This window comes from Strongylocentrotus purpuratus, unplaced genomic scaffold (genome assembly GCF_000002235.5).
Source record: "Strongylocentrotus purpuratus isolate Spur 01 unplaced genomic scaffold, Spur_5.0 spur5_scaffold_20, whole genome shotgun sequence".
In the NCBI taxonomy this organism is placed as follows: Eukaryota; Metazoa; Echinodermata; class Echinoidea; order Camarodonta; family Strongylocentrotidae; genus Strongylocentrotus; species Strongylocentrotus purpuratus.
In genome coordinates this window covers 6,995,811-7,020,700 of record NW_022145606.1, presented here as the reverse complement: position 1 = coordinate 7,020,700, position 24,890 = coordinate 6,995,811, and positions in this window count along the sequence as shown.

Sequence of the window (24,890 nt, the reverse complement as noted above, 5' to 3'; positions counted from 1 at the left end):
TCCTAAGTCTGTTAGTGTATTTTGATCCCAAAGGAGCTCATTTGACCCCAAATGACCTTATTTTGACCCCTTATATCTTTTGAATACGGTCTTCTTAAGTAGAAATTGTCTCATTCAAATTTCTAAATCAAAATACATATAAATAGACACAAAAAACATGAAAATTGATCGATCCTAACACTTTTAGTGTATTTTGCCCTCAAATGAAAGTTCGTTGACCTTTTGACCTTTTCCCTTAACGGGAGGTCAGGGGTATATGATCATGTACACTTTTTTGTTCAGTATGACGAGACAAACAATTTGACATGTCTTTTAACATAATCAGGGCATTTAAAAAAATTGACCCCCTATTGACCCCATTTTGACCTTATTTTGACCCCTACGAGAGTTGCCGGGAGTTAGGAGGGGACTACCCAAGCTAATTTTAATCATTGACCTCCAAACAACTCAAAAACACTTAAAAACCTTTGTCCCCGAAAAATATCAGCGGGGTCTACACACTTTGACTCTACTATTCTAATCATACAAAATACTTGGAATATTATATTTAATCGCTTTAAGCATCAATAATAAGAATTGTGACATATGCATAATGCACAAAAAATATGTGTATCATACATTCACTTCAAACTAATGTGATTTGTTAGTTTAATAGATACGAGAGGGATAGAGAAGAAAAGAGAAGAGATAGAGCGAGATAGATCAGGATGAAGAAAAGAGAAGAGATAGAGTGAGATAGATCAGGATGAAGAAAAGAGAAGATATAGAGTGAGATAGATCAGGATGAAGAACAAGGAAGTTGACATAGCATCGGTTCTTGGACACCTACCCGCTGGACAACCACCCCTCGAATAACAACCCCTAGGAAAACCACCCTCTAGGACACCTACCCCCTGGACAACCACCCCTCGAAAAACAACCCCTAGGATAACCATCCTCTAGGACACCTACCCCCTGGACAACCACCCCTCGAATAACAACCCCTAGGATAACCACCTTCTAGGACTGCTACCCCCTAGGACAACCACCCCTCGAATAACAACCCCTAGGATAACCACCCTCTAGGACTGCTACCCCCTAGGACAACTACCCCTCGAATATCAACCCCTAGGATAACCACCCTCTAGGACACCTACCCCCTGGACAACCACCCCTCGAATAACAACCCCTAGGATAACCACCCTCTAGGACTGCTACCCCCTAGGACAACTACCCCTCGAATAACAACCCCTAGGATAACCACCTTCTAGGACACCTACCCCCTGGACAACTACCCCCATACAACCACCCCTAGGACAGCTACCTCCGGAAAACTAATCCCTTACAATTACCCCATAGGACAACTACCCCCGAACAACTACCCCAAAAACTACCCCTTACGACAACCACCCATCGTATAGGACAACTACCCCCGGACAAATTCCTCTAGGATAATTGTCCGTGGGTAGATGTCCGGGGGTAGTTGTCTGGGGGTAGTTGTCTGGGATTGGTTTTCCTAGGGGTAGCTGTCCGGTTACGCACAACAACACATCAATATACTTGTTTTACTCACAGGTCAGGAGAATATATTTCATCTCCATTCTTGTGTGGGTATATATCCATACATCTAGTATAATGTCATAAAATACAGCAGTGTGTTTCAATATCTCGCCAGAGGTGTAAAGAACAACACTAAAATAATCACTGTTTAAAGAAATACAAAATGCAAAGAATTCGAGCTTGAAGGTGCATTTATTTTCACACGCGTTCTCTTTTAAGAAGAGTTCCCACAAAAGCATTGGGCAAGTACAAACTGACGTGTAACACATCATACACGAAGATTAAATAAACGCTTGTTCCAGTGGTGATTTTACCTTACGGTGATATCTCTTCATAATGACTTCGTAAGACATGATAGAAAAAGGGTGTGAAATTGGGGGACAATGTTTCGCGGATTGGAAACACGAAATATACAGTGTGAGTAAAAAAAAAGAAGGTTAACACCTAGAAAATTGCAATTTTTTTAAAAATCATCTATACATCTTATGAAAGAGTGTTTTATCCCAAATCATGTGGTATGATTTTTGTGTGGTATATGTTCACGCTTGAATGAACAGAATGCATTGTTTGCGAGAGTGCAATAATCGACTTGCGCCAAAGTTGCTTATGTGATGTTTGAATAAAACAATTTGGTTTTGGGTATTAAATCGGTTTTTGCAGATCCAAATATAGGATTTCCCTGCCAAATTCGCGAGTTTGTCATTCAAATTAATTTGTCTTTCGTTCAAATTCGACGGTTTTAGTGCAGTCAGGTATATCTCGGGTTTATATTCCCATTTCTAGTTTTCAAATCTATGGAATTTTCGTTAGAATCTACGTATGTTTCATTCAAATTAATGAACAATCTGCTTCTTTCGCTATTTAGTCATTCGATTTGGCGCAACACGATTTTCTGACAACGCGACGGTGTACTTTTAGCATCCTAATTCATTTGTTGAATTCAAATTAGCACTTTGTGCACTTAAATTGATGGTCAATATACATTTCTCGTTTATTACACACTTTTTATAGCTCATTCTTTTTCTTTCAAGATTGTTTTTTTTTTAATGTGCATTTCATCATATTTCATTTTCTTGCATTTATACACTTATACTTATTAGATTTATCTGATATTCATCAGCATTTAAGTTTGATTGTTAAGAAGAAAACAGCGACTTGCATCTACGGACCTGATGGTCTCAGTATATTTGTAAATGTAAGGAAGTTGTTTGTTTTATGTTTCATCATAAATTTATCATAATTTCATTATAATTTCATAATGGAAGAAGGATACAATATTGTGACTGGGGTAGGGACTAGAGTCAACAATTTGAACATGATTCATTATTTAGCCATGTATTTAGCCATCGATCTGCTGGCGGGCAAGTAATCTATGAAACTCTTTAAGAAAAACAGAGGGGTGTGCTGGGTAAAAGAGACGATGTGAATTACTTTTGTAAAATTCCGAGTCTGTAGTAAAAAGGGGCGATTGAGGGTACCCCACCTTTCCCGGGTATATGAACATGTCCGTGCAGAAATGCCATATCCCTTGATTTCGCCCCTTCTTTACTTTATGTCTGACTACACCCATCTGCATTGTCATGGAAATGAATAAATGGAATAACAGCTTAGACCCCAATGGCAAATCATGAATTTTAACTGCATTATTTAAAAACTGTAACAACTTTGTTGCAGTTCTTCCCCCCTAACATTTCTAACTTGAATAAAAAATATTACGAATACGAATGACAGGTGTTAATTTGAATGATAACAATTACGCTTCGACAAGTGAATATTAATTTGAATGCTAGTTGAGCAGTTTCTAAATTGAATGACAGATCTATGAAACCCTTTGACCAAAATCCTAAATTAAATACAAAAACTGGAAAATTGAATGATAATTGGCATGGCAAAACCGATCTGCGCTAACTTAAATGCAAAGTAAATGAATTCGAATGACAAACACGCGAATTTGGCCGGGAAATCCTATAACATCCCTAACAAAATTAACCATGCCACACCTATCAAATATCGAATATCAAATACCAACGGACATTTGTGCGCATGTGTCTGTGCGTGTGTGACTTTGCTTCTGCAAAAAGCAAATGCAATGCATTTCATTTGATACATTCAATTCATTCTCTCACTCCGCTAATCCGAACATAATACATGCTGTAGGCATCACTTTGGCGCAAGTCTATTTTTGCACTCTCGCAAACAATGCCATCTGTTTATCCAGGCGTGAACACATACCACACAGAAATTATATCAAATGATTTGGGATAAAACACTCTTTCATGAAATGTATAATAATTTACTGTTCATAGATGATTTTTAAACTAATCAGCAATTTTCTAGGTGTAATTTTTTTGACTCACCCTGTATAGGTCTATATATCTTACAGCGTCGTTAGACGGACATAATTATACAGTGAAGACAATCCAATCCAATCCAATCCAAAAGATATTTGATATAGCGCCTTTTCCTTGCAGTTACAAAGCACTGCACACATGCTCGACAATGTTTGGGCCACTTAAAAACAAAAGTTAGACACTTCTCAGAGATCAGCAAAGTATATGTAGGCTGGTAATAAAGTAATTTCTAGCAGATAAGACACATGTACACCTCTCATATGCACATACGTCGGAATACATTTTTGTTCTTGGAGTGAAGAAATGAATTTATTGACAAATTTACAATCGGAATATTAAACATATTGACAATGAATAACGCGATCGCAACTGTTAACAAAAGTAGCTCAAGGGTAATTTCAATTCCCCGTATACATTATGTTCGTAGTACGCCATTGTCTTGTTTGCACATTTCAATCGGTGACACACAAGGCTATTTTAATTTCCTTTGGCTGATTGTTCGAAAGTAGTTGCTATCGTGTTGCATAACGACTTAAAGAGAAGGTTGTGTTCTGGAAAGAGGTGAACAATACTTTGTGAGCGTTATCATCGTTATTATGCAAGGGTGGAAGAACATCAGATAAAACATGTTCCCTGAAAAGCATGGCTCTTCAAATGCCTTCATATTCTAAATGAGGCATGTAACATCGTAAACATCGGGACGGATTTTTACGCCACATGTTCGTGTAGTCCCATATATTTCCTTCTGTGTACAGTGCTTGTAACTTTCCAAGACTTGGCCAAATTTCTTATCATTTTGATGATTCCAGAACCTTGTAATACACACGAATACTTATATGGTAGATGATCAACCTTTTCTGATCGATTCCACACCGTTTCTTTCACAATGCAATCGCATGACCATCACTCAACTTCATCTTTTAAAATCACAAAAATATCAGACAATGATTCCTAGAAAAATACTACAGCGCAACTACATGTAAAGTGTTTGTGAGTGAATTTTAGTGAGTATTAATGCTTCTGATTATTAAATGAAAACAAGTGCTTAAATGCTGCTTATATACTTTAATATACTAAATCAATAAAACCACTTGTTTGCTACAACATTAAAAATGTTATGTGTCTTACAATACTGGAGAAAATGATTAAATTTAAAACATTCGTATATTACCTTCTTTTTTTAATCATAAGTATCTATCATTAGTATTTGTACTATTATTATTACCATCATCATCATCATCATCATCATCATTATTATCATTATTATTATTACTATTATTTTTGTAAATATTGTCATAATCATTATTAACATTAGTGTTATCGTAATTACGAGTTCATATACGGCTTTATCATGTTTATATAAAATAAAGCTGAAGAAAGCCACACAGGATCTGATATTATGATATCAACTACAATATTACAATCCTATATATATATATATATATATATCAATATATCTTTACTTTGAACATTAAATTGAACATGCTAAAGTAAAAATTGTCCAACGTGATTCAAATTGAAAATAGTAGAAAATATACTTATTCACAACATTTGATGGAACACATAATCCATGCTTCTCATGTATTTCTTGTCTTCTAGCCCTTTGAAGCAATATATCTTTACATATAAATATTTATATACCTCACTTAAGTAATCCAGCAATCTGATTGGTCGAAATTGCATTCATAAACTTTACCTGTTCCCGAAAATTCCCGGTAACCATGGTTAAAAAACAGTTCAAAATCCCAATAACCATGGTTATTGGGAAAATAGGTCAGTCTCCATGGTAACCCCATAGGTTTACATGTTAAAAAAATGGTCTGAGCGATCGAGGATACCGTACGTGTGCGAAGAATTGATCGGTAATTTCAATACAATTGAATCTCGATCGATCTTACCGACAATTTTATCTTGCATTGTTGACATGAAGACGAAAATAAACTTCCAAAAACAAAAAACAACATCTGCCGATAGATCTTGATCTAAATTCGTGCCAATATGCATTGCAAAAGTAAAAGAAGGGCCTGTTTAATGGAGCAGCCGCGAAGCATCCACCACGCGAAGCCGTTTCAATCCATTTTAATGTATATATAAGAAAAAACTGCTATGAATGGTAACATAGCGCGATAGCCGAGCGGTTTAAGGCGCTGATTTTAGTTAAATCGCCTTTTGGACGCAAGAGATCGAATCCCATCTTCGAAAAAACTTTTTTTTTAAATCTTTTTTCTTTTTTTAATTTTTTTTTTCGGCCTATAAAAGTATTAATGACTGCTTTAATATTCGAGAAATAGTTGTTTTTATACGCTCTCGGGAAGGTTACAATCGGGCTATCACCCTCGGCACGCCTCGGGTAATAGCACAATTCTAACCTTCCCTTGAGCGTATAAAAACAACTATTTCTCTCAAAGCAGTCATTAATACTATAATATACAGTGCGTTCCCCAAAAAACTATACACTTTTGAAATGGCTGCAGAATAAATATCTTCACCCTACATTTCAATTATTGTAAGATTAGTTGAACATCTCATTGATTTACTTAATACCCAGTTAGGGATTATGTAAATTAAATATTCAAATACGGTGTGTTGAAAGAAGGAATGTCCAATATGTCGGCTACTTATTCTTCAGGTAAATGGTAACTGAAATGTGGGATAACGGTTTTTATTCAAAGTCACAGGTATACATATGATGATAAGTATCAAATAAATTGAACAGTAGAATTTTCATGAAAAGGATAACATTCCGATTAAAATGTAATCATTTTGTATTATTCAATGAGAAGTGTTACCTTAAACAAGGGATGCGAACCAATTCAAGATTGTCATTATCATAACAAAGAAATTGTCATTGAATTTGGTCTGAGTTTGACGATATATTAACACCTTTTTTTCAACTACCTAACAGTGAAAACAACTGATTAAGCAATTTTTGGGGGAATGAGATAACACTCACATTTATTGCTTCAGCCCAAACATGGTACTAGGCGATTTTGAAACTACTTTGCGAAAAGCCTGCTGCTCAGTTATCCGTGACAGCACAGTTAGGTAGAAAGTATCATTAATGAAAACCTTTCTAGACCAGCATACTGTTGCTTTCACCGGCCTGAAATTTGGGAATACCCTCAATGATCCCATTATAAATTCTCTAAGCCTCCCTTTCTTCAAATTAAAACTCAAACCATTCCTATTATCATTATATGAAGAGCTTAATTCCAAAATGGGGATAAATTAGTTATATCAGAACATTGTTCACTTTAAGTATCCGTCTTTCAACAAAATTATTTACCTCAATTTTGAGGGCAATTATAAATAAATGCACTTTTTAATATCATTTTTTCATAGACGTCTGTACAAAATCTGGTAAATAATTTCTTTTTTCTCCGAAGTTACAAAAATGGATTTAGCTCCTTTTGGAATTTAACTCTTCATTTCAAAGCCTAATTACATCTCTTTACTTATGAATAATACCACAGCTGATGCTAGTTTTCATTTATGTACATTATAGTACATAATCGCTCGAACTAACCGTGGAGTTTTCATCCATCGTGTTCTTTTGTTCTCTCTACTCTAACCCCTCTCCTAACCTTACGTCTCTCTCCCATTTTTATTTCTGCCCCAGTCCTCGTTTTATCTTTTCCCTTTTACAAATCTTTGTCTTTGTCCTTGCCCTGCTTCCTAGTCTTTACAGGGACTATCAAAATACACGTATGTGGGCATTGTCTTATAGAAAATAGGAAACACTAAAGTATATCGGATGTCAAATTGTAGGTTATCCTGCCACTGAAGAAGAGGGGTTGTTTCACCAATGTGGCCCATCTGGTAGAAATTGTCCTTGAAGTCTAGCCAGTAGTTATTGTTACCGGTGCCATCACAAAGCATCGTAGCGTCCCACGAAGATTCGATAGCATCATGAAGTCCCAACACTGACCTAAAAATGGTCAATTCATTTTCACTTAAACATATTCCTGTAAACAAAAATGTAAAAGGTGGAGTGGAAAAGTTCAGCAGCAGATCAAGACGGGGAATTTTGGGAAACAAAGACCTTTCCCTCACAGAACAAATATGAATCCACGACCCCCCCCCCCCCCCCTCCCCCGCAAATAATGCGCAATAAAGCTTACGGCGTCATGAGGCTCATTAGACGGAATCATATAGTGACAAAATGAGTCATTAAGTAGACATGGTCCCTAGCAGGACTTTTTCGTGTCCTGTTAACGATTGAACAATATAATTACTGCCCTCTACGTACGTTTGCAGGCAGAAAAAAAACTTAAAAGCCTCCGAAGAAACAAAAGGTTTACTCATTTGTCATTAGATTAATGAGTTATATTGTTTTGAATTAAGGGTTAGGGTAATATATCAGTCTGTATGATGTCCGGTTAATGTACCATTTAGGGTTATATATATATAGATGTTATGTTAATACAACATGTAGGGTTATATATTAAATTTTTTTTCTCGGCCAAAAGAACCACCGGGTTCGGCTTACTATGAATCATCGGGTCATCGCGCTAGGTCGGTAGTCGTGTTACCCGACCTTTCGAGCAATCATGGCCCTTCAATCACGAAATTTCGAGGGTAATGTATGTTAAATACCCCCCCCCCCCTCATCTACAAATGATCTGGTCCAATTTACCCGACACTTTGTGAAAACCCTACGGCAAATCTACGAAAGGTCGTGTCATCATGTTACGCGATCAACGGACCGGACGCGTTGACCTGATGATACGATGCAAGCCACCGGGTTAGATTTCAGCGGAGACAGTTTTTAAAGTTGTATCAGTTAACCCCCCCCCCCACACAGACACAGACACAGACACACACACACGCACACAGGCACACGCACACACGCACATACACACACACACACACACACGCACACCTTCAAACAGTGTCTACTAGCTTGAAGGTTTTACATGTTATTGGTGACGGTGACTTGTCTTGACTCACCGAATGCCACCATTGTATTATCCCTCGTAATTCGATTGTCAGAGGCTAGAATAATGAAAACGGGTTGTCCTCTGTGTTTGATGGCAATACGAGATCTGGAACTTTCGAATTCTTTCTGTTCAACGGTTGCGGGTACTTTCTTGCTATAGAAATGACTGCATTGATCTGTGCAAGTTTTAGAAGAATGTAAAATTTATTTCTAAAAAAGTTAGCCTATTGCTAACGAGGTCAACAACTAAAGATTCATTAGTGATAGATAAGGTTTGAACTATCTTAGGAAAAACATTTTATTTGTATTTATTACATAGCTTCATTCACATGGTACATTCATATCTTGAAGGTGTCCGGATGACTAGAATGGTGTTTTTGCCAACTTTCCGATTTTTAAAATAAAAGATGTTAAAAGAATACAATATTTTGTTTTAATGTAATGGAGTCAACAACTATAAAAATGGACATTATATCCGTTCAGACATAGAAGGGCCAATGGTTAGCTTTAGTGTAGAGTTATCATTCTCCCGTTTGAATTTGCTGCGTACTTTCTATTTGGCACCAGCTGTCTCTGAAATAATATTAATAATTATAGGCATTTCTATAGTGCCGTCTATCTAGAAATTCTATTCCGAGGCGCATTAATTATTTCCCTGGCTTTATCCTAGATCCATTACAGCGCTCTAGCATTTCAAGGAATGAATTCCTGCCAGGTACCCATTTACCTCACCTGGGTTGAGTGTGGCAAATGAAGATTAATGCCTGACCAAAGGACATTTAGTGCCGCATCGTGATCAAACCACGACCTTTGAATTTCAAGTCAAGGGATTAAACCAGTCGATTACAACACTTGTAATAGAATCTCACTACGACGAGATCTCATCGTGGTAAAATATAATTGCCCCTAAATCTCGCTGCCTCGAAATCCCAATGCACCAAAATCTCATTATCCCAAAATTGTAGTCATATTTGTGTTTACACACTTTTCATTAAAAAAATCAATAAAAAGTCTAATAAATCTTACATCTCTGTATCCCGTAAAGTTATTGGATGCTTATGTTAGCGAGTGCAGAAAATATCGTCTGCGAAAATGTTTGCGAAGACCAACATATCAACCAATGGCACTTTTAACAGTCTATTGTTTGACCAATAGAAATATGTAATAATTACACAGAAGGGGTGTTCACATTTATATTCAATTTTAGAAACCTTTGTAATCATTTTCCGATTATTATTTCACAGCAGGTTCACTACATAAATATTTCGATGGCAAACGTTATTTTACACAAGATGAAATGATAAGGGTCTTTTACGTAAGGCCTTCACATTCAAACATATTTTACCCGGTTACATATCTTCCCAATGCGACTCCAAACACACTCAAAATCGACCAGTTTGGGGCAATTGCAAGTAATGTTTATTCTCTTTCGTCCTCTTGCCCGCCTGTTGCCTGTCTGTTGCCGGTCTCGATAGTGTTAACCGGGGTATTACAAGAACCGTTTACGCATCGTTGAGATAAACTTACATTCGCAGTAACGTGTACTGAAACCATAGGGGCAATCGCAACCTGAAATGTATCCCTGATGAACAACCTCCGTTCCTCCATTCTGACACGGCCCTGACAAATAAAGATAACAATAATTATTATTGTTATTATTATCATTATACCTTTATTTCAACCAAAACTTGAAGCTGTATTTCAAATAAAAAGGAAAATACAAACAGATAGATAACAATGATAGACTAAATGTCCATGAAGTCATAGAAACTGTCGAGTCTGATACATTATATACGTATAACAATGTGCTACAACCAAATTATAACATTGTTAAACAGCTTTAAACAAATTAAGCTCACTATAAAAATAATAATGCAGACTCATATCAACAAATTTATTCACTGTAATATTCAGTCACATAGCCTAATAGGGCATTAGAATTCTTCACAGTAATAACTGAAATGTTTAATAATTGTTCACAGTAGTATACAGTATCTATACAAGGCACATCTGATGAATGTAAAGGAAAAGAAATTGATACCATTTAATTTTAAGACAATTTATAATTTGATTCCTGTAAAGAGAATGTTGTTTTTATGGGGATTTATTAATTCCGATATATGTGAAAGGTGTAACTGTAGAGGAGATTTATTTCATGCTTTTTTGTTAATGTTAAAGGAACATTCCCTCTTTTTGAAAAAAATTAAAGGAAATGATAAAGCATGTCTATAATGTAGATATTGATTATATTGGTCTTTTGATAAAACCAATTTGGAAGAAAAAAAATGATGATATTGTTTCAATTGACTTTTGGAGCTTAGGCCTTAAATGATAATTTTGAGAAACGAAATGGGAAAAGATGAAAGTTAAAACAAATTTTGGTATCTTTTTTTGAAAGAAGTTAAAAGAGACTACCTCCAGAGCAAGGTCAAATGCGCGGCCAGTTTGGCCTCGCATTTGGCCTTTTGCGCGTTAACAGTGCTAGGCCTGGCCGCGGCCTGGCCCGGCCTTTTGCTCAATGTAAACGGGGACAATGTCTTGTTTTCGTGCGCGTTCGGAATTCTTCTTCTTCTTCCCATCGAATTTCATTCGTTTTGCACGCAGTGCTTGTGGGCCCTTCCAAGGTCCACTAATTCCTACTCCATGGTCCACTCTTCTACCCCTGTCCTTTCAAACTTCGTAGGCATAGTCTTTAGCATCCTATCGTCAGATTGAATCCTTCGTGTTCATATATTGCTTATTATTATGTGACCGTCTAGGTACCGTTTTTTTTTTGTCGGGTCCGTTTTCATCTACCTTTTTATCTTCTTATCTACACTTTGCTGGATGCTACAGACCTCTAACAAATTCTTCTAGATAATCCTAGATAGTCTAATGCATGCATATCGTTTTTAATACGACTTCAGTTCTAGTCTTCTTCTTTTTCCTCAGTAGACCCATTCATGACCTTCATTTCTCTACCTGTGCAAGAGTACACCATGATTCGTCCATAAAAGGATGGAAAGTTACAATGGCATTCTGATTCTAACATCCACATTAATTTGATCAAATATCAAACGTAGTATTTTTACCTTGTTCGCTGCAAGCTACCGCCTTTGAAGAGGCACCAGCATTTAATCCAGCCAGAAGTCTGGCCATCGTAGAGGACGGGCTGACTTCAATTTGGTTGGATTTTCCCGACGATGGGCAGATTACACGCACGGCTTCACCGGTTCCTCCCGTTTCTGTATAGTAAACATTCCACCATCGTGAATTCTAACATAAGCCTGATGGAGACAATTAGTCCACATTCTGTACTTTGGTTAAATAGATTTTGATTCAGAATCTTAAAAAGAAATACATGATGCATGGATAGAATTGGCAAACCAATTATTCACACAATACGTTAATTTAAGTTGCATGACCGTGCATATTGCATTTGATGCAGAGAACTTTATAAAAAGCTATAAAATCCTGTAACAGGTAACTCGTTTAAAGGTCCTAATTATTGGTTTCGGAATTTTGTGCAATTTCTGATAAATTAGCTCATACACATTTGAATTGGTATCAGAGATATTACATTTCATTACAACAATGTAGCAATAGACGAAACAATTTTTTTTAACCGATTTGAAGAACAACGTGTAAACATTTTATCCTCTAAAGGAAAAGTCCATCCTGATATCAAGGACGTCTTAATAGGAGCAGAAAAATGAGTGGAATAAGTCGGTGACAGTTATAGCAAATTCCTATTACAAATGTGAAAGACTGATATTTTGTATTCATAATATTTTAATTTTGGAAAATATTTTCAAAGTTTGTACTTTTATATACGAATTTTACAACATCTCAAAACTGTTATAATCTGATATATTGCTTTAAAGAAATGCGATAAGAAGTACAAAAGTTTTCTCATTACATATCCAAACAAAAGCGTTCTACATATTATTTTCTAATCACCCGAAGAAGTTGGAAATAATAATTGCTTCCTTTTCTTTCCTTTTTCCTCTTAATATGGAGATTGTCTAATTATGACATTCATGTGGATAACCTACATACCAGCCATTTTGTATTCATTTAATAAATTATTAGCATTAAACACCAGTGAAACAAAAATTTACACAAAACAAAAATCTTACTCATAACACTTCCGAACTATTACATTGTATTTACATTGAATTAAACATTGACAATTGATGTTTTCTTATGATCATACTCGAACCAAAGTGTAATTTACTATCGCTAATATCTATCTCTCTCTCTCTCTCTACCTTTCAGAAAACTATGAAGTTATCATTGCCTTTCATATTTTCCACTATTTTTTTTCTTAAGCAGAAAGAACCTTCAAACATATTCGAATAGATACATTACCGTGAAGACAACAGAGGACAAGAAGCCAAGCCGTTTGGAAAACAAGAGATGTACGATCCATCATGACTGGGAACTTAATCATACAGGCTTGATGCAAATATGTAGAAGAAGAACTGCAATATCAAACAAACAACCCTCAACCTGCACGGAGCTAATGATCATAGATAGGTCCTTAATAATTCAAAATGCGCTTAGTAAGTACAACGAAGTGTTATGATCAGCGTCGTAAAGGAGTATTCTTTTACTTGCTTAGAAACGTTTATTTAGACAAAGTAGCGACGAAGAGATGAAATGAAGACAAAGGGAAACCTTGCTTTGGTTAAGTTGCCCCATGTCTAGCACTACCACCCCCTAGCGTACTGATAGGAGGGGTTGGGGGCAGTCCCCCCCCCCCCCACCTCCCACTCAGTCTTCAAAAAAATTCAAACGGGGTTTATTTCGAATTCGATACCAGTGATTCGCAATTAGTGCTGAAATGACATGATTTTTCGAGATTTTGTCTCACTTGTTTACTAATCCCAAATTTACAGTCAGGCAACAGATATGCTTATTTAGAAGCCTATACATCAGACCCTAAGGAACGTCGGGGCTCAGGAGGCTCTAGCCCCCTTTTTTGTTGAAAAAGTATGTTAAAGAGATATAGAAAAAAGACAGAAAAAAGGAATAGTGACCTGCCAGTGTCACACATGAGGTATCAAATATGCTCCTCTGACCGTAATTAAATGCCGACAAACTATTAGGGGTTCCACACCTTGACACCCGCCGGGACCCTACGCCATTTACGCTCTACTTAATATTTGAGCACCCTCCCCCTCCCCCCCCCCCCCCCCCTCCGCGGGGCCTGCATGTAACATGTAAGAGTGGTGGGGATGCGGATTCTTATTTTTCTCCCCCCCCCTAAAAAAAAAAAAAAAAAAAAATAAATCATTTTTGCTTATTACGCCACTGACTACCATTAGTGGAGAAAACAGCAATGAGTGTTTTTAATACTCTGTATACAAACTTGTATTTTAGGGATACTAAAATTAATAGCATTCGGATATAATTTGGGAATATCAAAATTATAAATAGCACTTATCGTGGCGCCTTGCCGCCAAAGTTTGTATCGTAAACACAGAAGTATGCGTGAACTTGGATATTATTATGTACACCCCCGCATGCAAAATGTCAAAAAAGACAAATTTAATAAAACGATGTACCTTGTGTATTAGCGCATCCTTATTGTAAATTACCAAATTACCTGTACCTGTGCAAAGGGTATTTGTTGTTTACATTTTCAATGAACAGTGACGGAGGTAGATTCTGATAAAGATGAAAAAGAGTTCATTATATTATGCTTTTTGTCAGCATTAAACAAAATAATGTTGAAGGCCTTGAGGGCCATGTAGTGCAGTAGCATTGTTCAAGAACCATTGAATACTCTTTTGATATGTTCTAGACCCTTAAATATACCCTTTAATTTTCATTAATCATTTAAGGTAAATCCTACTTTGATTGCAAACTGCTCTAGAGAAAAGCAAAATAATCAGAGAAGTACACTGGTGAAATATTGAATGAAATCGGACAAAGGATGAGAAAGTTATGAATTTTCGAAAGTTGTAATCATTACATTGGCTCTTCAAATTTGCTGAATCGGTAATGTCTCTGTGATGCAGTGGCTGATAACTTTCCCATTAGTCTCAGGAGGGATTTTTTTCTCTATAAAGTATATATACATCTGGATTTCTCTCTCTCTCTCTCTATTTCTCAATAAGGGGAACTCCTCCCCCTTCCTTGATCCGACAAGTAGTACATTGTATAAATTTACCGGTGGTGGTGGTTCATCGTTGGGTACGTTTTGGCCACGCCCAGGCTGCCGGCGGGTCTGCTGTGGTTGAGCCGAAAGTCGTAGATTTGCCCTAGCATTTCGTGAAGAGCGACCTAAAAATTGATGGAAAAATTAATCCGATTCAACGAATATTTAAACAGATATCACAATCTGCCAATAATATTCTATGAAAGGGAGTGGACAAACCTATTGAACATCCCTTAAAGGGATTGTTTAACAATGCAAAATCGGAGATACACAGCCCTACGTGTTATTAGTGTCTGTGATATGGTGTAATATTGAGGCCCTAAAAAAAGTAAAACAATCTTTGAATGACCGGTTTTACCATACTCGTTTTCCCCAATAGACTGTAGTGTTATGAAAACCGTTTGGCTAACGGTTTTCAAAATTTGTAATTCCAATCATAAATATCTTGATAAGAAGACAGGCGATCGGCTTATAAGAGTCATTGGGTTCCTGACTCACCTAAAGGTTTATAATTATCATTGCAGCCTGAGCTAAATCCAGAATTTTGTTTCAGAATTTGAGACAAAGTTACCGGATCCCTTTAAGAACTGAAATGAGCATATAATAATACTATGATCGGTGGTGGTACTAGATAGAAGAGAGGGGCTGAACCCCTCTTCCCCCCTCCCACACGCTACAAAGTCAAAATTAAATCGTGGTAAGAAGGAGAGTAGGGAGAAGGAGAAAAAGAATAGAAGAAGAAGAAAGGAAAATGGGGGAAAAGAATATACCCCCCTCCCCTCTAAAAAAAGGAGAAGGAAAAAAGGAAAGCGAGGAATAGGAAGAAATAAAAGAAGGATAATTGTTAAGGGGAAACAGAAAAAATAGAAGGAAAAAAAAATAGGAAAGAAAAAATAAGTCACTACTTGGATTACTTTGAACACTGTAAGGGTGTGAAGAAGTGTATAATAGTTTTAACCTCAACTTATACAAAACTACGCTTATCCTGAACAGGACGTGTTCTAAAGAAAACAACCTATTCCATGTTGAATTAAAAGAAATAAAAAATATCTTAAAGACTTAATAAAAAATCTTAATGAGATAATAAAACTTATTTATTACTAAATTAGAATTTACGATAAAGTTTACGACAATAAATGAGTACGATACAGTTGTCAGGCTCTATCGTCTGTCTCTCGACGTTATTATTAAGCGCCAACAAATGAGCCGCCGACTAGCGACAGTGGAGCATAAAAGCGAATGGTGATAAAATGATAAATTGTACCCTTTGTTCTGATGTATATGATGATCAATATTATGATGAGAAGTACCGAACCTCCTACAGACGCTCCGATAATGACTGGGAGACCGACTCCTGTAAACAAAAGAATAGAGACAAGAGTTTGTGGAAGAGATAGAGAGAGAGAGAGAGAGAGGTAAACAAAAGAATAGAGACGAGAGTTTGTGGAAGGGATAGAGAGACAGAGAGAGAGGTAAACAAAAGAATAGAGACGAGAGTTTGTGGAAGGGATAGAGAGAGAGAGAGAGAGAGAGAGGTAAACAAAAGAATAGAGACAAGAGTTTGTGGAAGAGATAGAGAGAGAGAGAGAGAGAGAGAGAGGTAAACAAAAGAATAGAGACAAGAGTTTGTGGAAGGGATAGAGAGACAGAGAGAGAGGTAAACAAAAGAATAGAGACGAGAGTTTGTGGAAGGGATAGAGAGAGAGAGAGAGAGAGAGAAGGCATATGCCTATAATATACTGGAAGAACTTTCCGTCTCGTCTGTGTTAAAGGGTGTGTAGCATGACGAGACCACGTGTCTTTCATGTGGCCTGATAATAATAACAATATTTGTTTGTGTCATGGTGATCTTGGGGTCACCGGCCTGGGTAGCCATAAGGGTAGCCATTTTCATAAAAGAAAGCTAAACAAAATATTGAAAAAGAGATGCAAATGAAGATATTCGAAATGGCGAGAGAAGACACAACAACAATTCATTATACTTGTGTTACTTGACAGATCATATTTCATTAACATTATTATCATAATTTGGTCGGGTATATATCTTATACCTCTAGTATAATGTCATAAAATACACTAGTGTGGTTGAATATCTCGCCAGGGTTGTAAACAACAACACTAAAATAATCACTGTTTAAAGAAATACAAACTGCAAAGAATTCGAGCTTGAAGGTGCTTTTATTTTCACACGCGTTCTCTTTTAAGAAGAGTTCCCACAAAAGCATTAGGCAAGTACAAACCGATGTGTAACACATCATACACGAAGATTAAATAAAACGCTTGTTCCAGTGGTGATTTTACCTTACGGTGATATCTCTTCATAATGACTTCGTAAGACATTATAGAAAGAGGGGGTGAAATTGGGGGACAATGTTTGCGGATTGGAAAAACGATATGTATAGGTTTATACATCTTACAGCGTCATCAGACGGACACCTCTCATATGCAAATACTGCATTTTCGTTCTTTGGAGTGAAGAAATGAATTTATTGACAATTTTACAATCGGAATATTAAACATATCGACAATGAATAACGCGATCGCAACTGTTAACAAGAGTAGTTCAAGGGTAATTTCAATTCCTCGTATAAATTATGTTCGTAGTACGTCATTGTCTTGTTTGCACATTTCAATCGGTGACACACAAGGCTATTTTAATTTCCTTGGGCTGATATTTCGAAAGTAGTTGCTATCGTGTTGCATAACGACTTAAAGAGAAGGTTGTGTTCTGGGAAGAGGTGAACAATAATTTGTGAGCGTTATCATCGTATTTATGCAAGGGGGGACAGTGGCGTAGACAGGTTCGTACACCTGGGGGGATGACTGGGCTGCCAACGCTAGTGAGGGCGCGAAGCGCCCGAGCGAGGGAGCGAAGCCACCGAGTGGGGGGAGGGTGTGGGAGGGGGGTGTCCCCCCTCCCACGGTAGGGAGCTTTTGCAATTTTGAACTTGAAATCGTGCAATCTGATGCATACTTAATGAGGTAAGATAACACACACAAGCGTGCACGCACACACACGCATACTCACACACACACACACACACACTCACACACACACACACACACATACTACGCCTTGAATGGACAGACATACATCGACAAGATCTACACACCGTGGCATACGAATACAGAATACGAATACGAATACAGAATGGACTGACACATAGTATTGCATATTGTATTTATTTATCTCTGTGAATTTTGCTGTTACACCTCTTCAAAAAAAAAAAAAAAATGTCAACTGTGTACACGCAGGTATAGTCTTTGTTGTCTTGATAGGGGTATGTGGTTATGAATGAAAACAGCCTCTGTGGCCATTTGTGAATAGAACACATAAACAACAAACAAATAACGATTAAACTTTGAACAATATGTCTGTTCATTATAAAGCATAATGAATACGTACATACTATGTTTTTTTTTCCTCAAAGAAACAGGCATAGTATCCATAGATGGATATTGGCTGGCGGCTCATTAACATACAGATACAAAAAACATAAACAGTATCACTATGATCAATGGAGTAACAATACTGCTTTGTAAGTTTGTGAAGAAATCGGAACCATAACGGCATTGCATCGTTTCAAATTAGGGCATTATTTACTTCTATTTGATCTCAGTCTTATAATAGTAATAGTAATAATAATAATAATAATAATAATAATAATAATAATAATAATAATAATAATAATAATAATAATACAAATAAAAAATAATACTAATACAAATAATAATGCTAATACTAATAGGTTCCTTTTATCTCGCATTTCAAGACAGGGTAAATTCACACTGCGCTTTACATGAAACAAACTTCTTTAAACATTTTAAACTTATGTCTTCATGCATCAATCAACATACTTTAAATGAATATAAAACAAAGTGCATCTTAAATAAAACAAAAATAAATAAATAGTTAACAATACAGAAAAGATGTAGCTGCTGCAAGCTTAACAACAAACTAATGTATACCAGTCAGTCCTGATATCAGTATTAGTGTAACAATAGTCATATAGTGGGAGCATGAAGTTGAACAATGCATGATTATACATAATTATATATGTTTGTTTGAATAATACTTGTTATAAAGATAGTAGTATGGTACTCTCTGTCACGAATTATTATGTATACTGTTGTATCACATTCATTTTCTATTCTGTTTTAGAATTGGCTTTCACCGTGTGAATGCGGCTAACAATAAACACAATTACAATAATGATGAGGATTATTATTATCATCATCATAATTATCATTATTATTAATATTATAATTGTTATCATTATTATTATTACTATTATTATCATCATTATGACTTATTAAGTAAGCAAATATCATCCCCGAAAACCTGGGGGGGGGGGATGATTGTACATGCCATCCCCCCCCCCCATCTTGTGAGGTGGGGGATGCATCCCCCTCATCCCCCCCCCCCCCCCCCGTTGTCTACGCCCCTGAGGGGGGAAGAACATCAGATAAAACATCTTCCTTGAAAAGCATGGCTCATCAAATGCCTTCATATTCTAAATGAGGCATGTAACATCGAAAACATCGGGACGGATTTTTAAGCCACATGTTTGTGTAGTCCCATATACATCCTTCTGTGTACAGTGCTTGTAACTTTCCAAGACTTGGCCAAATTTCTTATCATTTTGATGATTCCAGAACGTGGTAATACACACGAATACTTATACGGCAGATGATCAACCTTTTCTGATCGATTCCACACCATTTCTTTCACAATGCAATCGCATGACCATAACTCAACTTCATCTTTAAAGATCACAAAAATATCAGACAATGATTCCTAGAAAAATACTACAGCGCAACTACATTTAGAGTGTATGTGAGTGAATTTCAGTGAGTATTAATGCTTCTGATTATTAAATGAAAACAAGTGTTGAAGTGCTGCTTATATACTTTAATATACTAAATCAATAAAACCACTTGTTTGCTACAACATTAAGAATGTTATGTGTCTTATACATACTGGACAAAATGATTAAATTTAAAACACTCGTATATTACCTTCTTTTTTTAAATCATAAGTATCTCTCATTAGTATGTGTAGTATTATTATCATCATCATCATCATTATTACTATCATTAATATTATTACTATCATTAATATTATTACTATTTGATCAAGATCAAGTTCAACTTTGTCTAGGTTTAAAGTTTTGTGCAAAAGGGAACTATTTATTAATTTGTAAAACTGGGTAGGAGGAGTATAAGTTTTAATCTCATATTTCGCATTTTTCATGTGTTTCCTCTTCTTCCTTTAAAAAAAAATATTCTACTCTCTTCTTCTTCTTCTTCTCTCTCTCTCTCTCTCTCTCTCTCTCTTATAATATGCTTTGAAGTACATTGCATTGTGTGTGTGTATGTGTGTGTGTGTGAGTGAGTATGGCTGATTGTGTTTGCAAGATATTTGTAATTGTTTTGTAATAAGTAGGAATATACATGTATCTCTTTTTTGTTTTGCTTGTTATTGCATGTTTTTATTATATTTGTATTTAACTCTATGTTAATGGGCCCCATTTACAAGCTCTGCTTCTCAGGGGTCCATAGCCTGTCATCATGTTATAATTATTGTTCCAGTACCAGTGTCATTGTAAATTGTTTTTAATGATTGGCTGAATAAATTGAATTGAATTGAATTGAATTATTATCGTAAATATTGTCATAATCATTATTAACATAAGAGATATCGTAGTTACGATTTTATACACAGTTTTATCATGTTTATATAAAATAAAGCTGAAGAAAGCCACACAGGATCTGATATTATGATATAAACGAGAATAACAATCATATATCAATAATAATATTTATCTAAACTTTTTAAATTAAATTGAAAATGCTAAACGGAACGATGTCCAACGTGATTCAAATTGAAAATAGTAGAAAATATACTAATTCACAACGTTTAATGAAATACACAATCCATGCTTCTTATGTATTTCATCTAGCCTTTTGAAGCAATATATCTGTACATATAAATATATATACATGGGTATATATACCCACACAAAGTGCATATCAATAAATGTGTAACCACCTTTGGTAGCTCCTATAAGTGAACATTGAAAAACAATATGACTTTGAAATCTATTTTACAATGAAAGGTAAACTTTCTACTTTCAAATGATATCATATTCATAGTAATCCTGATACGGGCGTCTGAGCACCAAATGATGTTGTCAAAATCGCCCTGTACCAAGTTCAGGCCGATTGAACAAATGTGGGTCAGGCCATATGCATGTGCTTCTTTTGTCTTAAATCCATGTGAAAGCTAAATAATGCTTCGTGCTTTAGTGCTTTATTGTTTATAATGATGTAATGTATTTAGGCTCTCACAAACCCTTATTTCAATCCATACAGGACAATCTTTAATTATTTTGAACAGCCTTCTAACTTTTTGTCTCATTATATTTAAGTTCTCTCAGCCAACATGTCCGCTGCACCATTTCACATGCGTAAGGAGCATTCGTCGTTTAATATCTCAGATAGCAAATGAAAACTCATAGGTTACTCAATCCAAATGAAAGAAGGTATACATATGATGATAAGTATCAAATAAATTGACAGTAGAATTTTCACGAAAAAGATAACATTCCAATTAAAATGCAATTATTTTGTATTATTCAATGAGAAGGGTTACCTTAAAGAGAAGGTTGAGTTCTGGGAAGAGGTGAAAAATAATTTGTGAACATTACTCATTCTTATGCAAGTATGAAAGAACATCAGTTAAGACATGTTCCCAGAAAAGCATGGCTCTTCAAATGCCTTCATATTCTAAATATGCATGTAACATCGTAAAAATCGGGGGCCGGCTTTTTACGCCACGTGTTCGTGTAGTCCCATATACATCTATCTGTGCAAGTGTTTGTAACTTTACCAAGACTTGGCCACATTTCTTATCATTTTGATGATTCCAGAACCTTGCAATACACACAAATTCTTATATGCTAGATGATCAACCTTTTCTGGTCGGTTCCACACCGTTTCTTTCACAATGCAATCGCATGACCAGAACTCAACTTCATCTTTAAACAAGGGATGCGAACAAAGCCAAGATTGTAATCATCATAACAAAGAAAATATCATTGAATTTTGCTTGAGTTTGACGATATATTAACACCTTTTCTTTTCAACTACCTAACAGTGAATACAACTAATTGTTCTATTTCAACTACCTAACAAGGAATACAACTAATTGTTTTTGGAATGAGATAACATTCACATTCATTGCTTCAGCCCAAGCATGGTACCAGAGGATTTTGACACCACTTTTCGAAAAGCCTGCTGCTCAGTTATCCGTTGCAGCACAGTCAGGAACAATGTATCATTAATGAAAACTTTTTTAGCCCAGCATACTGTTGCTTCCACCGGCCCGAAATTTGGGAATACCCTCAATGATCCCACTATAAATTCTCCAAGCCTCCCTTTCTTCAAATCAAAACTCAAACCGTTCATATTATCATCATATGAAGAGCTTAATTCCAAAAAGGGGCTAAATTATTTATATCAGAACATTGTTCACTTAAGTACCCGTCTTTGAACATCTGTATTTACCTAAAGTTTGGGAGCAATTATAAATAAATGCACCTTCTAATGTCGTTTTTTTATAGACGCCTGTACAAAATCTGGTAAACAATTTCTTTTTTCTCCGAAGTTACAAAAATGGATTCAGCTCCTTTTAGAATTAAACTCTTCATTTCAAAGCCTAATTACATCTCTTTACTTATGAATAATACCACAGCTGATGCTAGTTTTCATTTATATACATTATAGTACATAATCGCTCGGACTAACCGTGGAGTTTTCATCCATCGTGTTCTTTTGTTCTCTCTACTCTCACCCCTCTCCTAACCTTACGTCTCTCTCCCATTTTTATTTCTGCCCCAGTCCTCGTTTTATCTTTTCCCTTTTACAAATCTTTGTCTTTGTCCTTGCCCTGCTTCCTAGTCTTTACAGGGACTATCAAAATACACGTATGTGGGCATTGTCTTATAGAAAATAGGAAACACTAAAGTATATCGGATGTCAAATTATAGGTCATCCTGCCACTGAAGAAGAGGGGTTGGTTCACTAATGCGGCCCATCTGGTAGAAATTGTCCTTGAAGTCTAGCCAGTAGTTATTGTTACCGATGCCATCACAACGCATCGTACCGTCCCATCCAGATTTGATAGAATCAGTAAATCCAAGCACTGTCCACAAAATGGTCAATTCATTTTCACTTAAACATATTTCTGTAAACAAAAATGTAAAAGGTGGAGTGGAAAAGTTCAGCAGCAGATCAAGACGGGGAATTTTGGGAAACAAAGGCCTTTCCCTTACAGAACAAATATGAATCCACGCCCCCCCCCCCGCAAATAAGGCACACGTTCAAGTGTGTATAAGAATATATAGCTTACCGCGTCATGAGGCTCATTAGACGGAAATATGTAGTGACAAAATGAGTCATTAAATAGACATGGTCCCTAGCTGGACATTTTTGTGTCCTGTTAAACGATTGGACAATATAATTACTGCCCTCTACGTACGTTTGCAGGCAGAGAAACCTTAAAAGCCTTCCAAGAAACAATAGGTTTACTCATTAGTCATTAGTCTAATTAGTTATATTGTTTTGAATTTAGGGTTAGGGTTATGGTAAAATATCAGTCTGTATGATGTCCAGTTAATGTACCATTAGGGTTATATATAATATTATAATACAACATGTAGGGTTATACGGCCAAAAGAACCACCGGGTTCGGCTTACTACGAATCATCGGGTCATCGCGCTAGGTCGGTGGTCGTGTTACCCGACCTTTCGAGCAATCATGGCCCTTCAATCACGAAATTTCGAGGGTAATGTATGTAAAATACCCACCCCCTCATCTAAAAATGATCTGGTCCAATTTACCCGACACTTTGTGAAAACCCTACGGCAAATCTACGAAAGGTCGTGTCATCATCGGCTTTCGTTCCACGAAGGTCGTGTTACGCGATTAACGGACCGGACGCGTTGACCTGATGATACGATGTAAGCCACCGGGTTAGATTTCAGCGGAGACAGTTTTTAAAGTTGTATCAGTTAACCCCCCCTACACAGACACACAGACACACACACACCCACACATACACACGCGCACACACACCCGCACATACACACACACACACACACACAACACCACAAGCACACACACACACACACGCACACACATCCTTTTATGTTTAAGTAAAGCTGCTGTTACTTAAATGTTTTTTTTTAGAACAGAATGAAATCTACATCATCTTCATCTTATTCTTCATCCGCCCCCCCCCCCCTCAAATCAGTGTTATTTAGGGTACGGAAATGCGTGTGCCCAGCATCCCCCCTTCTCAGCATAAGTCCCGTGTATAAGTCAATACGGGTAGACCTTTTTCTTTTGTTATACGAGCCTTTTCACCACCCCCCCTCCCCTTTCAGCATAACTCCGTGTGTGTAAAGTCAATACGAATAGACTTTTTCCTTTTGTTACGAGCCGGAGAAGAGTGAAGCGACAAGAGACAATAGTGAAACTAAAGAGTAAGATCAAGGCAATGGACTGGTAGCAGTAGATCGCGATAAGTGCATTTTATAAACAAAGAGCAAAGTAATAGACAGAAGTCACATTCTGAATGAAGCTCACAATAAATTGTAAAGAGAAAACAGGACACTCTTCATTCTATTTAGAGGAAGTACTTGAAAGAAGATACAATTCCATACAATTATCGTTGGCATGTCACGTAATAGCTTTTGATTGTGAAAGTCATCAGGCTAATCTAATCAGATATACATTAAAACACAGAGTTGGAAATATAGAACAGGAAATAAATTACAAGTACAGTGCATGAAAATTGGCACTTCTGAATAAGATCCCTATTCAAGAATCAAAAGTAGATAGACGGGTTTC